This window comes from Suricata suricatta, chromosome 6 (assembly GCF_006229205.1).
Source record: "Suricata suricatta isolate VVHF042 chromosome 6, meerkat_22Aug2017_6uvM2_HiC, whole genome shotgun sequence".
Lineage (NCBI taxonomy): Eukaryota > Metazoa > Chordata > Mammalia > Carnivora > Herpestidae > Suricata > Suricata suricatta.
The window spans coordinates 105939734-105953285 of record NC_043705.1 but is presented as its reverse complement, the minus strand read 5'-3'; the positions used below and the strand labels follow the sequence as shown (position 1 = coordinate 105953285).

Genomic DNA, 13552 nt, shown 5'->3' with positions numbered 1-13552 from the left:
CCTGCATGATATTATAGCTACTTCTCTGCCATTCAGTGGGCCACAGGGCCTGGATCTCAGCCTAGTTGGGGGCTTCAGGGATTCTCCCTTGTATCCTTTGTGCTACTGTATTGGTTCTACCAGCAGTGGCTGCTCCTTGTATCTGCTGTTTCTATATTCTTTTTTTTTTTCTTTTTTTTGAGAGACAGAGATAGCATGATCAGGGGAGGGTCAGAAAGAGAGGGAGACACAGAATCTGAAGCAGGCTCCAGGCTCTGAGTTAGCTGTCAGCACAGAGCCCGAAGCCACGAATCGTGAGATCATGACCTGAGCCAAAGCTGGAAGCCGGACGCTCAACTGACTGAGCCACCCAGGCGCCCCTGTTTCTATATTCTTTAGAGTTCTCTTTCCTTCTTACAACCCAATGCCTCATTATCACAGACTCATTATCATCTCTAAACTCTCCATGTTCAAATCATGATTAGACCCACATTGATACAGGGAGTGACAACAGGCTGCCTGCTTCCACTTAGGAAAGAGGATAATGGCTCTTTCCTTGGTCTAGGTTCAAGGAACATGAAACGGAAGGGATACATCGAGGCCACAGACTCACAGTGGCCTGCATGAGGGGGTCCACTTCCAGCATGGTAAGTGGAAGAAGGATGGAAATTGGAGCCTGTGTCAGTCTGCTCAGGCTGCTATAACAAAATATCATAGACAGGGTGGCTTAAACAACACTCATTTCTCAGTTCTTATGGTTCTGGAGGCTGGAAAGTTCAAGATCAAAGTGCTGGCTGATTCAATTCTCTGTGGGATCTCTCTTCCCGGGGCCGCATTCTTGCTATGTCCTCACATGGCAGAGTGAGCTAGCTCTGGTATCTCTTCTTCCTTTTATTATTTTTCAAATGTTTTAGTCTTTGTTTTTATGTAGAGAGATCAAGAGGGCATGGGGCAGAGAGAGAGAGAGAGGGAGAGCGACCAAGCAGGCTCCATGCTCAGTGCAGAGGGAATACAGGGCTTGATCCCACAACCATGAGATCATGACCTGAGCCAAAATTAAGAGTTGGGTGCTTGACCACCTGAGCCACGAAGGTGCCCCTCTTCCTGCTTTTATAAGGGCACCAGCCCTGTTGGATTACTGCTCCATGCTTATGACCCCATTTCACCTTTCTCAGCTTCTCAAAGGCCCATCTCCAAACATAGTCACTTTGGGGGTTAGGGCCTCAACATGTGAATTTTGAGGGAACAAATTTCACTCCATACAGACCATACGGAGCCATATAGACCAGAGTTTGGATTTAAACCCTATCATTTGCAGCTGTATAACCTTGAGCAGAATTCTTTACTTCTCTAAGCCTCAGTCTCCTCATTTATAAAACAGGGAGAGTTAGGTGACTATACAATTTTGTTTGTTTGTTTGTTTGTTTGTTTAGAGAGAGCATGCAAGCAGGGGAAGAGCAGAGAGAGAGAGAGGGAAAGAGAAAATCCCAAGCAGGTTCTGCAGTGTCAGTGTAGAGTCTGAAGAGGGACTTGAACACAGGAACCAGGAGATTATGACCTGAGCCAACTGACTCAGGTATTCAATTGACTTAGCCATCCAGGCACCCCGAGTCACCATACAATTTTTTATCCAAACCTTCTGAGATTGAAAGGGGATACCAGGACAAAGGGCACACACCATGACTTCCAGGCACCTGGGATGTGTAGTTTCCTCAGAGCAATCTATTCATGGTGCTCTTGGGAAGAATAAGTAGGATTCTGTATGCAAACCCCTAGCACAATGCTTGGCACAGGATAGGCATCAAAAAATATTAGAATTCTTCTTATAATTGCTGGAATTTCTCCTCACCTCCCTGACACTGTCTCTTCCCCTCTGGGCAAAATGCTCATCCCTTAACCCTTCATCTCCTTCCCACCTGCCAGGCACTTCCTTAGGTCCAGTGAAGGCAAGCCTCAAAGTTTTGGTAGCACTGGGGACAACTGTGCACTGGGGCTGGGAAAGCAAGATTGCTGCAGAGGGGTAAGGGGTGGAGGGCATGAAAGACAGGCAGAGGAAGACTGAACAGGTTAGAGAATTGAGGAGGAGGGAGGTTAAGCAGAGAGAGCACAATTTAATGACAGGCAACATTATGGAAACTCATTAGATAGGACAAATGAAGGTCTATCAATGAGGAGAGGAGAACATACAGGATGAGAGTTCTTATCTGTAAATATCTGCATATTTATTTACATACAAATAAGCTTGGCATGCACTACAGCAAAGGATATAGAAGTTATCTGGCTTGGATGCAGGATTACAGGCAAAATCCCAAAGTTTTAAAAATTTCAAATAGCACAAAAGGGTATACAGGGAAAAGTAAGTTTCCCTCCTACCCTAATTACCCCCTTTTAATTTTTTAATGTTTATTTCTTTATTTTTGAGAGACAGAGAGGCAGAGAGAGAGGTGAGAATCCAAAGCGGGCTCCATATGTCAGCACAGAGCCTGACGTGGGGCTTGAACTCATGAACTGTGAGATCATGACCTGAGCTGAAATCAAGAGTCAGTTACTTAACTGACTGAGCAACCAAGACGACTCTGAGTATCCCTTTTTAAACAGAAGGCATACTATACTCAATTTTGCACCTTGCTTTTCTCACCTTACAAAATATCAGAGCTTATTCTTGTACATATTCCTTTTGTTCTTCTTAATGATACATAATGTTACATCATTCAGTTGTACTGTAATTTATCCCACCAGTTCCTATGGCAGAAATCACTGGCTGGCTAATCCTATACTCATTCCCAGTCTTTTCAGTCTTGCTACTGTAGAGGCCAGATCCCCGAATACCCTAAATATTTGCTATCCCATCCTCCCTTGCAGCCAAGTGTGCTCTGGCCAATGAGTCAGAAGCAGAAGTTTGCTACAAGGTTTCTGGAAAGCTCTTGCTTTCTTCACAAGGGGAACAGATACCACTCCTTTCCCCTTCCTGCCGAGAATACTGAGTGATATCTAGAGTGTAACCATGAAGGAAATGCCAAGAGAATCACAGAGATGCTGGTTCTGACTGTGTGCTCACTCAACTAATGCCCACTACAGCTTGCCTCCAGATTTGGTATGTGAGAAATGTAAGCCCTTCTTTATTTCAGCGATTGCTACTCAGACTTCCTGGTACTTGCCCCTGACTCAGTCTTTTTTTTTTTTTTTTAATTCTTTAAAAAAAAAAGTTTAATGTTTTCATTTATTTTTGAGAGAGAGAGAGAGACAGCATGAGCAGGGGAGGGGCAGAGAGAGAGGGAGACACAGAATCTGAAGACAGGCTCCAGGCTCTGAGCTAGTTGTCAGCACAGAGCCTGATGTGGGGCTCGAACATACGAACTGTGAGATCATGACCTGAGCTAAAGTCGGACGCTCAACAGACTGAGCCACTCAGGCACCATGACACATTCTTGATATGGCCCCCCACTGATAGACATACAAGTTGCTTCCAATCTTTTTTTTTTTTGTTTTTTGGATATTTATTTTTTTGAGAGAGACAGAACGAAGGCAGAAGAGGGTCAGAGAGAGAGGGAGGGAAACACAGAATCTGAAGCAGGCTCCAGACTTTGAGCTTTCAGCACAGAGCCTGATGCAGGGTTCAAACTCACTGATAGTGAGATCATGACCTGAGCTAAAGTCGGACACCCAACCGACTAAGCCACCCAGGATTCCCTAATCTTTCAGTACTACGAATGATGACACAACAACAATCCATATACACAGAACTTTACTTAAAATTTTATATAGAATAGGGGCCCCAAGGTGGCTCAGTCAGTTGAGTTTCTCTTGATTTCAGCTCAGGTCGAGCCTGATCTCAGAGTCATGGGATAGAGCACTGTGTGCTGAGTGTGGAGCCTGCTTAGGATTCTCTCTCTCTCTCTCTCTCTCTCTCTCTCTCTTTCTCTCTCTCTCTCTCTCTCCCTCTCTCCCTCCTTCCCTCCCCCTCAGCCCCTCTTCCCAGGTTCTCCATGCTCTCTCTCTCAAATTAAAAAATGCGTAATGTGAAATTGCTGTTCGTTTTCAATTTTGATAGAGTCAGATTGCCTCTTAAAGAAGTTTTTTGGGGGGCTCCTGAGTGGCTCAGTCAGTTAAGCATCTGACTTCAGCTCAGGTCATGAGTTTGAGCCCCACATCTGGGCTTGGGATTCTCTCTCCACCCTGTCTCTATCCACCTCCCACTTATGAATTCTCTCTCTCAAAAATAAATTAAAAAAAAATAACATTGTTTTTGCTTCTCAAAGTTTTATTAACTACATTTTTATATCTTCAGATCTATGTGTACTACCCTTACCAGTTCCAATATTATAAGTGATTTTTATTTCCATTTTTTTCTAATTTTGCCTTTTTTTCTGTAATAAATATGTATTAAGAATAATGGAGAAATACTTTTTAAAAAGCTGAATTCAGAAATTCTGAGTTCTAGACTACCCAGAAGTCTCCTTACTAGCCTTGCGAACTTGGGTAAGTCACTTTATCATTAAACCAGCAGGCTTGGGGAACGGGCCCTTTTTCTGGCCAACAAGGTTGTGAAGATGGAAATGTATAGACCGTAGTCAGGTGGAGGCGACAGGTTCACAGATGTGGTTGCCACCTCGTCCTGGCAGACCTTACCTCTGGACCCACCTATGGGATGGCCCTTAGGCAGATGCTGGGGTTAAGCTTTGCAAAGAAAGGCATTTGTAGGGACACCTGGGTGACTCAGACAGTTAGGTGTCCGGCTTCAGTTCAGGTCATGATCTCATGGTTCATGGGTTTGAGCCCCGCATCAGGCTCTGTGCTGAGAGCTAGCTCAGAGCCTTGAGCCTGCTGTAGATTTTGTGTCTCCCTCTCTCTCTGACCCTCCTCTGCCCATGCTGTGTCTCTCTCTCTAAAATAAATAAAAACAGTAAAAAAATTTTTTTAACCCATTTGTAGATTGACTTGTAAATGTAGTTATTTCTTTGTTACAAGACCAAGAAAAGCATTTTTAAAAATAACAATTCCAAACAAAGTGTCAAAAAAGAATTCAACTAGAGGCACCTGGTGGCTCAGTCAGTTGAGCTTCTGGCTTCGGCTCAGGTCATGATCTCGCAGTTCATGGGTTCGAGCCCTGCACTGGGCTCTGTGCTGACAGCTCAGAGCCTGGAGCCTTACTTCAGATTCTGTGTCTCCCTCTCTCTCTGACTCTCCCCTGCTCATGCTCACTCGCTCTCTCTCTCTCTCAAAAAAAAAAAATAAAAATAAAACAGTAAAAAAAATTAAAAAAAAGAATTCAACTAGAGTCCTCTTAGAAAGAATATTTTCATTGTTTTCAAAAGTGAGAGCCAAAAAAAAAAAAAAGTGAGAGCCAAACACTTTTATACTGTTCATAAAATGTTAAAAAAAGAACAGTAGGTGATCCAGATTTTGAATGTCTGCTGAAAAACTGGAAGATCTAGAAAATTCTCTGTAACTGGCAAGACAGGCCAGGTTAATGCTATTGCAACAAATAATCACAAAACCTCAGCGGCTTAACACAACAGATTTACTTCTTGTTCCTGTCATGTGACCATTGCATGTTGGGCAATTTGGAGGAATGGCTCTGTGCAAATAATTTTGTTCAGAGTCCCACGTTGAGGGACCCCAAATGGGATGATATTGAATATGAGGGCTAGGGTGGGGGGGGAAGACCTCAGTAAATAATCACCATCTCCAAAGACTTCTCTTCCAGGAAGAAATATATGTCACACCTCCTCACGTTGTTTTGGCCAAAGCGGAGCATGTGGTCTTGCTGATCTTTAAAGGGGGCAGGAAAGTACAATCCTGCCAGGCACCTGGAAGGAGGGGAAACAGCTATGTCAGAAAACAACACAAAAAAATAAGTCATACAAATGAAAAGTACAACGTAGGAAATACAGTCACTAATACTGTAATAGGGTTGTACGGGAAGTACTTACTATGATGAGCACTGAGTAATGTATAGAACTGTCGAATCGCTGGGTGATATGCCTGAAATGAATATAACATTGCACGTCAACTCTACCTCAATTAAAAACAAAAATATACATGGGGCATCTGGCTGGCTCAGGCAGTAGAGCATGCAACTCTTGTGAGTTCAAGCCCCACGTTGACTGTAGAAATTACTTAAAATAAATACAATAACATCTTAAAACAAAAACATGGTCAAACGGCCACTAAGGACTCTTTAGACAAGTCCTCCACAGTCCTCCACATTCTTCAGTGAACTCCTAGCCCTGCAGCCAAAGTTCAGAGGACATTTTGTCATGCTGTCCCCTGGTGCCTTTATTCTATGCCCTTGATCTCTAGGGATCAAGAAGTTGAAGCTGTATTTAATGAGATAATTGAGACAAATCTGTGTTCAATTCCTGGCTGTTGTGGGCAATAAACCTCTCTGAACCTCACTTTTTTTCCCCTGTAAGGTAAAGATGGTAATTAGACCTATCTCAATGCAAAGAAATAAGACAGTGTTCATAAAACACTCAGTTCAGTGCCTGGTATATAATAAGCACTCAGAAGCTACTCTTAGTTTTATGCCAAGTTAGTTTTTAAATTACGTGATACATAGACAGTTTCTTATTGTAAACATTTTAAAACAATCCAGATAAAATGAAAGTTTCCTTCAAATCCTTATATTATTGTCTTCCACAGAGACAGTAACTACCATCAGATTGCTGTGTATTCTTTCCAGACCTCATTCTGTGGTTTCACAAATGCTGGTAAACACATATGCATATATAGTTTTTGGTATATTTTTAAGCATATATACAGTACATAATTTGCAAGATGTTCTTTTTTATTTTTTAAACATTTATTGTTGAGAGACAGAGAGGAACAGAGCGTGAACAGAGGAGGGACAGAGATGGAGGGAGACACAGAATCTGAAGCAGACTCCAGGCTCTGAGCTGTCAGCACAGAGCCGGATGCGGGGCTCAAACTCACGAACTGCGATATCATGACCTGAGCTGAAGTCAGATGCTTAACCAACTGAGCCACCCAGGCGCCCCAAGATGCTTTTATTTTAACTTTTTAATATTTATTCATGAGAGAGAGAGAGAGAGAGAGAGAGAGAGCGAGCGAGCGAGCAGGGGAGGGGTAGAGAGAGAGGGAGACAGAGAATCTAAAGCAGACCCCACACTGTCAGTGCAGAGCCTGATGTGGGGCTGGAATTTACAAATCACGAACCATGAGATGATGACCTGAGCTGAAGTCAGACACTCAATGACGAAGCCATCCAGGTGCCCCTGCCAGATGCTCTTCTTAACGAACCACATGCTCTGGGGACTTACATTATATATGTGTCCTACTGTAATGTATATTAAAAAATTTTTATAATCCTGCAGATTACTAGGATTTCCCATGGATCCCAGAACTCTCAAACCACCTGGAAGGCTGTCTGTTGCATTACCTGGCAGCATGGTTGAGGGGATGAAAGAATATTCTAGCCTTTCAGGGGTGTCTGAGGTGGCCAAATCCCTTTTTCTACTTGGGGCTATAGTCTTCTTCCCTGGGCAGTATTGACAAGTAGAAAAATTAACAAGGACTGGAAGTCAGAGTCCTAGTTTCCAGCCCTCGCTGTGAGACCTTGGGCTACTTGCTTATCCTCTCTGAGCCTGTTTCTGAGACATAAGAAACACGGTTGTTGTGAATATTAAATGAGATCATCTTTATAGAGAATATTAGCAAGGTTGCCTGGCTCATGGTTAGCATTTCATAGAGTTTCAGAGGGTAATAGGTTTGCAGACAGTCAATGCCAAAAAAGGAAGGAATCCAATTAGGCATCCATTTCTAAGCCAGTAAAGGGTCTTTTAGACTTTTATACAGGAAGGAGCAAAAGGAAAAGAAGTTAGCAGTCTGGCAGGCAGGCCAATTAAAACATTCATGCTGCCTTTTCTTTTTTTAAATGTTATTTACTTATTTAGAGAGAGAGAGAGGTGTGCATGTGTGGGGAGGAGCAGAGAAAGAGGGAAAGGGAGAAACCCAAGCTCTAACGCATGAACCTTGAGGTCATGACCTAGCCAAAATCAAGAGTCAGATGCTTAACCAACTGAGCCACCCTGGCACCCCAGTGCCTTATTTTCAAAAGCCATCATATACCTAAAGGGATAATGTAGTATTCTATCCTGTTTTATTTTTTCTTATTTATTTTTTGTAAAGATTTTACTTATTTCTCTTTTAAAAAGGTATCTTTAGTATACCAGGTTTTTATTTTTAGTATTTATTTATTTGAGAGAGAGAGAGAGGCAGAACATGAGTGGGGGAGGGCCAGAGAGAAAAGGAGACAGAATCGGAACCACAATCCAGGCTCGGAGCTGTCAGCCCAAGCCTGAGTCCGGGGCTTAAGCTTAGAAATGGCAAGATCATGACCTGAGCTCAAGTCAGACGCCTAACCAACAGAGCCACCCAGGAGCCCCTAAAGATTTTAAGTAATCTTTACACTCAATGTGGGGCTCAAACTCACAACTCCAAGATCAAGGGTCGCATGCTCACCTGCTGAGCCAGCTGGGAACCTCTATTTTATTTTAATTCCAGTGTAATTAACAAAGTGTTATATTAGTTTTGGATATACAATACAGTGATTCAACAAATCCATATATGATTCAGTGCTTATCAAGAAAAGTGTACTCCTATTCCCTGGTTTTTCTTCTTCTTTTTTTTTAATGTTTCATTTATTTTTGAGAGAGAGAGAGAGATAGTGTGAGCAGGGGAGGGTAGAGAGAGGGAGACACAGAATCTGAAGACTCCAGGCTCTGAGCTAGCGGTCAGCACAGAGCCCGATATGAGGCTCGAACCCACAAACCACGAGATCATGACCTGAGCCGAAGTCGGACGCTTAACCTACTGAGCCACCCAGGTGCCCCCTTTCTTTTTTCTTTTTTTAAATAGGATTCACGTCCAGCATGGGGCCCAATGTGGCATTTGAACCCATGACCCTGAGATCAAGACCTGAACAGAGATCAAGGGTCAAATGCTTAACCACCTGAGCCACCAAGGTGCCCCAGTACCTTTTAAAGATCAAAGTTTCCATATTTGTATTATGGAAAATGCATATGTATTAAACTCTATACTTAACATTGCGTTTATTTTGAAAAATAACCAATGCATGTCTAAAAAATTGTCAGTACCAAAGGGTACTTTGGATGAATGAAAACTAAGCTATTCTCCTACTCTGGCTCAAGTTCACCTCCCTGTTAACAATCATTAACAGTTTTATGACTGTTAATGATTGTTAACATAGGGGCCCCTGGGTGGTTCAGTTGACTAAGCAGTCGATTTCAGCTCAGGTCATGATCTCACAGTTCGTGGGTTCGAGCCCCATGTCAGGCTCTCTGCTGACAGCTCAGAGCCTGGAGCTTGCTTCAGATCCTGTGTCTCCCTCTCTCTCTGACCCTCCCCTGCTCACACTTTCTCTCAAAAATAAATATTTTAAAAAAAGATTGTTAACATAGACATAGCCTGTGCATATACAGCAAAATCATTCAGATGTGTGTAAATAACTAGAGCAATAGAGTATACCTTAATAGAAATAATTGCCCCATGGCATTGGTCCCCCTTCTTTACTCTTTCCATTGTTCTGCACTTTGCTTTCTCCATCTATGGGTATCTCTTGGAACTTGCTCTGTGACTGTACACAGAGCAAGTACATTGTAGATCTGCCTCATTTTCTCTCTGGTTTCATGACAGTCTGCTGTAAGAGTGCATTGTACTGCAGTGCTATATCTAACCAGGTCCACACTGCTCTAGATTTGGGTTGTTTCCTGTGTCTTTCTGTGTGCTGCAATCAATATTATACTAGTTCTTTGTTCGCAGGTGAGAGCTTAACAGTTAAAGATACATACAGGCACATGTTTTAAATCACCCTTCGGCAGTGATTAGATATGGGATATCAGGTATTAGATTTGGGAAAACTGATCCAGTTGATGGTCTTAGGACCATTCCTTATCTAATATTCCCTGCTCCCCAGCTTCCTCTGCCACCTCCAAACTGTGTTTTCTGGGGTCTTGCCCATGTTTCTTCCTTCCTGGATTCTCATAGCTTTGGGGAGAATTGGCAGAAGGAAAGGGGTGAGGTAGTGTGTAAGAGGGCGGGTTGCCAGCTTTTGCTTGGCAGTGGAGAGAGCAGCAGGAGGCGGGGGACTCTCCCCGAGCTGACTCAGACAGCCAGATCAGGGTCTCTCAGCCTTGGCACTGTTGACTTTTTGGCCAGAAAGTCCTTTGTCATGGCAGGGGCGTGGTGGTGGTGGTGGTGGGGTCTCTCTTCTGCATCTGTGAATCCCTGGCCTTTACCCACTAGATGCCAGCAGTCCCTCTACTCCCTTGTGGCTCAATCTGTTAAGTCTCCTGGGGGGAAATCTCCCCTGACTCCCCTACCTTACAGTTCACTGGTGATAAATCGCCCACTGAACATTTACTAAGTATCCAGCATCTGGGGCCTGAGGGTTTTATGACCTGAGTGCCAACCTGCTCTCTCCTTTGGAAGACAGTCATGGCCACCTTAGGGTTCTTGTCTACATTCACCCTCTGGTAATCCATTTCCTCTTCCTTCCTTTCTTTCTTCCTCCCATTACAGAACACAGTACATAAAAACACAGTCTTGTAAAACTTTCATATAATATGTTATCCTCATCACTCCCAAACGCAGGGATTCTCTAGGGGGAATAACTATTGTTTGAAATTTAGAAACCTTCCTATACATTTAGATACTGCTTTTAACATACAGAAATCAAGAGTTTTGTTTTTTGCTTTGTTGAACTTGATTTTTTTTTCCAATTAACAATCCAAATAACAAATGGAGACCCATCCATATCTGTGTAATTCTACCTCATTATTTTTGAAGCTACTGCATGGTATCCTATATTATGTGCGTATCACTACTTAACCACTTTGCTAATTGATGAGCAATTATATTTTCAGTTTTTGTAAATTTTCTTTGTTTTTTATTTACTTTTGAAAGAGAGAGATAGCGTGAGCAGGGGAGGGTCAGAGAGAGAAGGAGAAACAGAATCCGAGGACAGGCTCCAGGCTCTGAGCTAGTTGTCAGCACAGAGCCCATGGGGATCAAACCCAAGAAACGTGAGATCATGACCTGAGCCAAAGTCGGACGCTTAACTGACTGAGCCACCCAGGAGCCCCTACATTTTCAGTTTTTAGTATTTTAGCAAAGCTGACAATGCTTTAGTTCAACACCCTGGTATAGACTTCTTTTTAAAAAAACACACAAAAAACCCCCAAACGTGGTTATCAACCAAGAAGTGTTATTGTTTTGGATGATCTACACAATTTTAATAGTGACTGCCAAATAGCCTTACACAAAGAGCTGTTTCACTTAAAATTCCCTCCAAAAGTTATTAAGAATAGCCGTAGACTGTTATCACAGGCCATCTGGGTTAAATTACCAATCTGTAAATCTAAAGTTTTGCAAATCTACTCTCATTAGCATTTCAATTTAGAGAGTCGTCTTGTAAAAGGCAAATATCTTAGTCCACTCTTCAAGAACTTTTTCAGAGGCTCTTCATTGCCTACAGAATAAAACTCCGAATTCCTTAGGATAGCTGACCCATCCTGGTGGGGGTGATGGGTGCGGGGGTGGGGTAGATGAGTGTTGGGATTGGTGGGTGGGTGTCCTTACTGCAGAAAACTTCAGCTGCTCTCTCTCTGGTTTGAGTTTCATCCGATGTTTTCTTAGCCCCAGACGCCTGGTTGGGTGCTCCGGCTCCAGCAAAGTGCCCCAGTCTATGGGATGGGTGACGGAGAACAGAGACGACCTCCAGATCATCTCTGATCCCAGGTCTTAACCGGAACCTCATAAATGCTGAATGAGCTAGGCCGATGCGGCAGGGACTTGGGGGTGGGGGGCAGAGGGACGCCCTCCTTTGGCTCCTGGGACGGCCGCGAGTCTCCAGTCTGGGGGGTCAGAAACCGCGCAGGGAGAGACTGGGGCCGCGCCGGGGTCCCAGCAGGCTGCTGCCGGTCCCCCCAACAGAGACGCTCCAGGTGCTTCTTTACCAAATTCTCAGCAAAACTTAACGGGAGACCACATGCTTGGAATGAGAACTAACCGAGGCGTCTGTGTATTTCCTTGCAAAATGCTCATGGTGACCAACAGAGGGCCCAATAAAACGCCGACAGACGTGGACAGGACCGGGCTGGAGCACCACTTAGCCTCTGAAGTGCTTTGGGAAATCTTTGGGGTGTCCGTGTAGGAGTTTGACAATTACCTTCTAAAGCAGTAATGGCACGAAAGAAGTCCCCCCGCCCCCTACTCCCCCAGCAATTCGAACAATGAATGGCAATGGTGGTGACGCATAGAATGTTGCACTAAGGACCAAGCTGAGCGGAGACTTTACAGACTACGGTTCCTTGGCAGCAAGAGAGAGGGAAGAGCTCAGCGAACTCCTACGAGCCCGCCATGGGGCCGGCCTGCCGCGCTTGGCACGAACAGCCGGGTGGACGTCTGTGTTCTCCAACTCCGCAGCAGTTTTCACGGGCGACCTTTATACACGACCTTAGGTACGCGGCGGCCGCTACTTTCCCCTATGGTGTTCTTTTCACTGTTGTCCAACAATAGTGCTGACTAATGGTGAGAGCCAGCAAGTGCCCTTAGGTGGCCGCATGGAAATAAAAAAGTTGCCGTAAGAAAAAACCCCAAACGGGAACTTTACCACTTGGCTTCCCTGGTGCCAAATGCAGAAAAGGCGGGAGACGGGCCTCAGGGCCAGACCCAACAAATGAGGGAGAGAAAGGAAAAGAGGACGGAAGTCGGGGTCAGAAGAGCCTCAAAACCACCCCAGAGGGCACGGAGGCCCTGGGGCTCGGTCTCCTTGGCGCAGTCCAGCCCCCGCGTCAATCAGATCCTCCCCGCTTTGCGATTGGCCAGGGCCTCCCTTGGCCTCCCTGGCGCCCACCTCCTTGTTGCTTGGGGTTTACTTCCCCAAAGTACACGGGCCCCACCTTGTGGAGCAACCGCCCCTGCTTGGAAAACGGATCTCCGCCCAGGGAAACACATTTTATCGAATGGGAGCGGTCCCTCGCACTTATTGGCTACTATGGGTATCGGTCAAAGACCTCCCCACCCTCCTTTTGACGTTTCTTTAAGTAATTGGTCTTTCTCACTGCCAATCCGTTACTAGGGAAACGAGATCCCTATAGTCTCATAGGCATGAGTCTAAGCCAATCAAGAGCCACGCCTTCATCCAGAGGCAGTACCCAATTGCTGCTCCAAGAGCCCAGAGGACGCAGTCGGGATTGGTCACAGGCCTGCTCGACCTGGCCGCAGCAAGTTAGGCTGAGTCGCAGCTATATAGACCGGCGACGGAGCACGCGTGTGTGCGGACGCAGTTGCGTGAGGCGATTTTGCCTTCGGCCCTGCTGTGGAGCAAAGCTTGTTCCTCTCCAGCTCAGCCGCGCAGGTACGCCGGGGTGTGGGCGGGGCGGGGTGGCTCAAGGACGGATACCGGCTGGGACGCTTGTGAGAAAGAGTAGAAGTCCGAGCCGCGGCGGCGGCGGCCGCGCGAGGCGTGCACACCGCCCCCCCCTCACCTCCAACGGCCGCAGGCGGGCGCACGGGCGCGCGGAGTTTC

At 45.1% G+C, this 13552-nt stretch overlaps 1 protein-coding gene and 1 long non-coding RNA gene across 2 annotated transcripts in view; one reads left to right on the top strand and one right to left on the bottom strand.

Annotated features, from left to right (window-relative positions):
• Positions 1-5481: 5481 nt before the first annotated feature.
• LOC115294929 lies at positions 5482-13458 on the bottom strand. The gene is made up of 2 exons (XR_003910222.1): positions 11602-13458; positions 5482-5789 (listed from the first exon to the last, which is right to left on the bottom strand). It is a non-coding gene; the product is annotated as an uncharacterized LOC115294929 (long non-coding RNA).
• G3BP1 (G3BP stress granule assembly factor 1) overlaps positions 13265-13552 on the top strand; it is a 32110-nt gene continuing 31822 nt past the window's right edge. The window contains exon 1 of the mRNA XM_029942988.1: positions 13265-13381. The gene's annotated coding sequence lies outside the window, so the exon portion shown is untranslated. The remainder of the gene's footprint in view (positions 13382-13552) is intronic.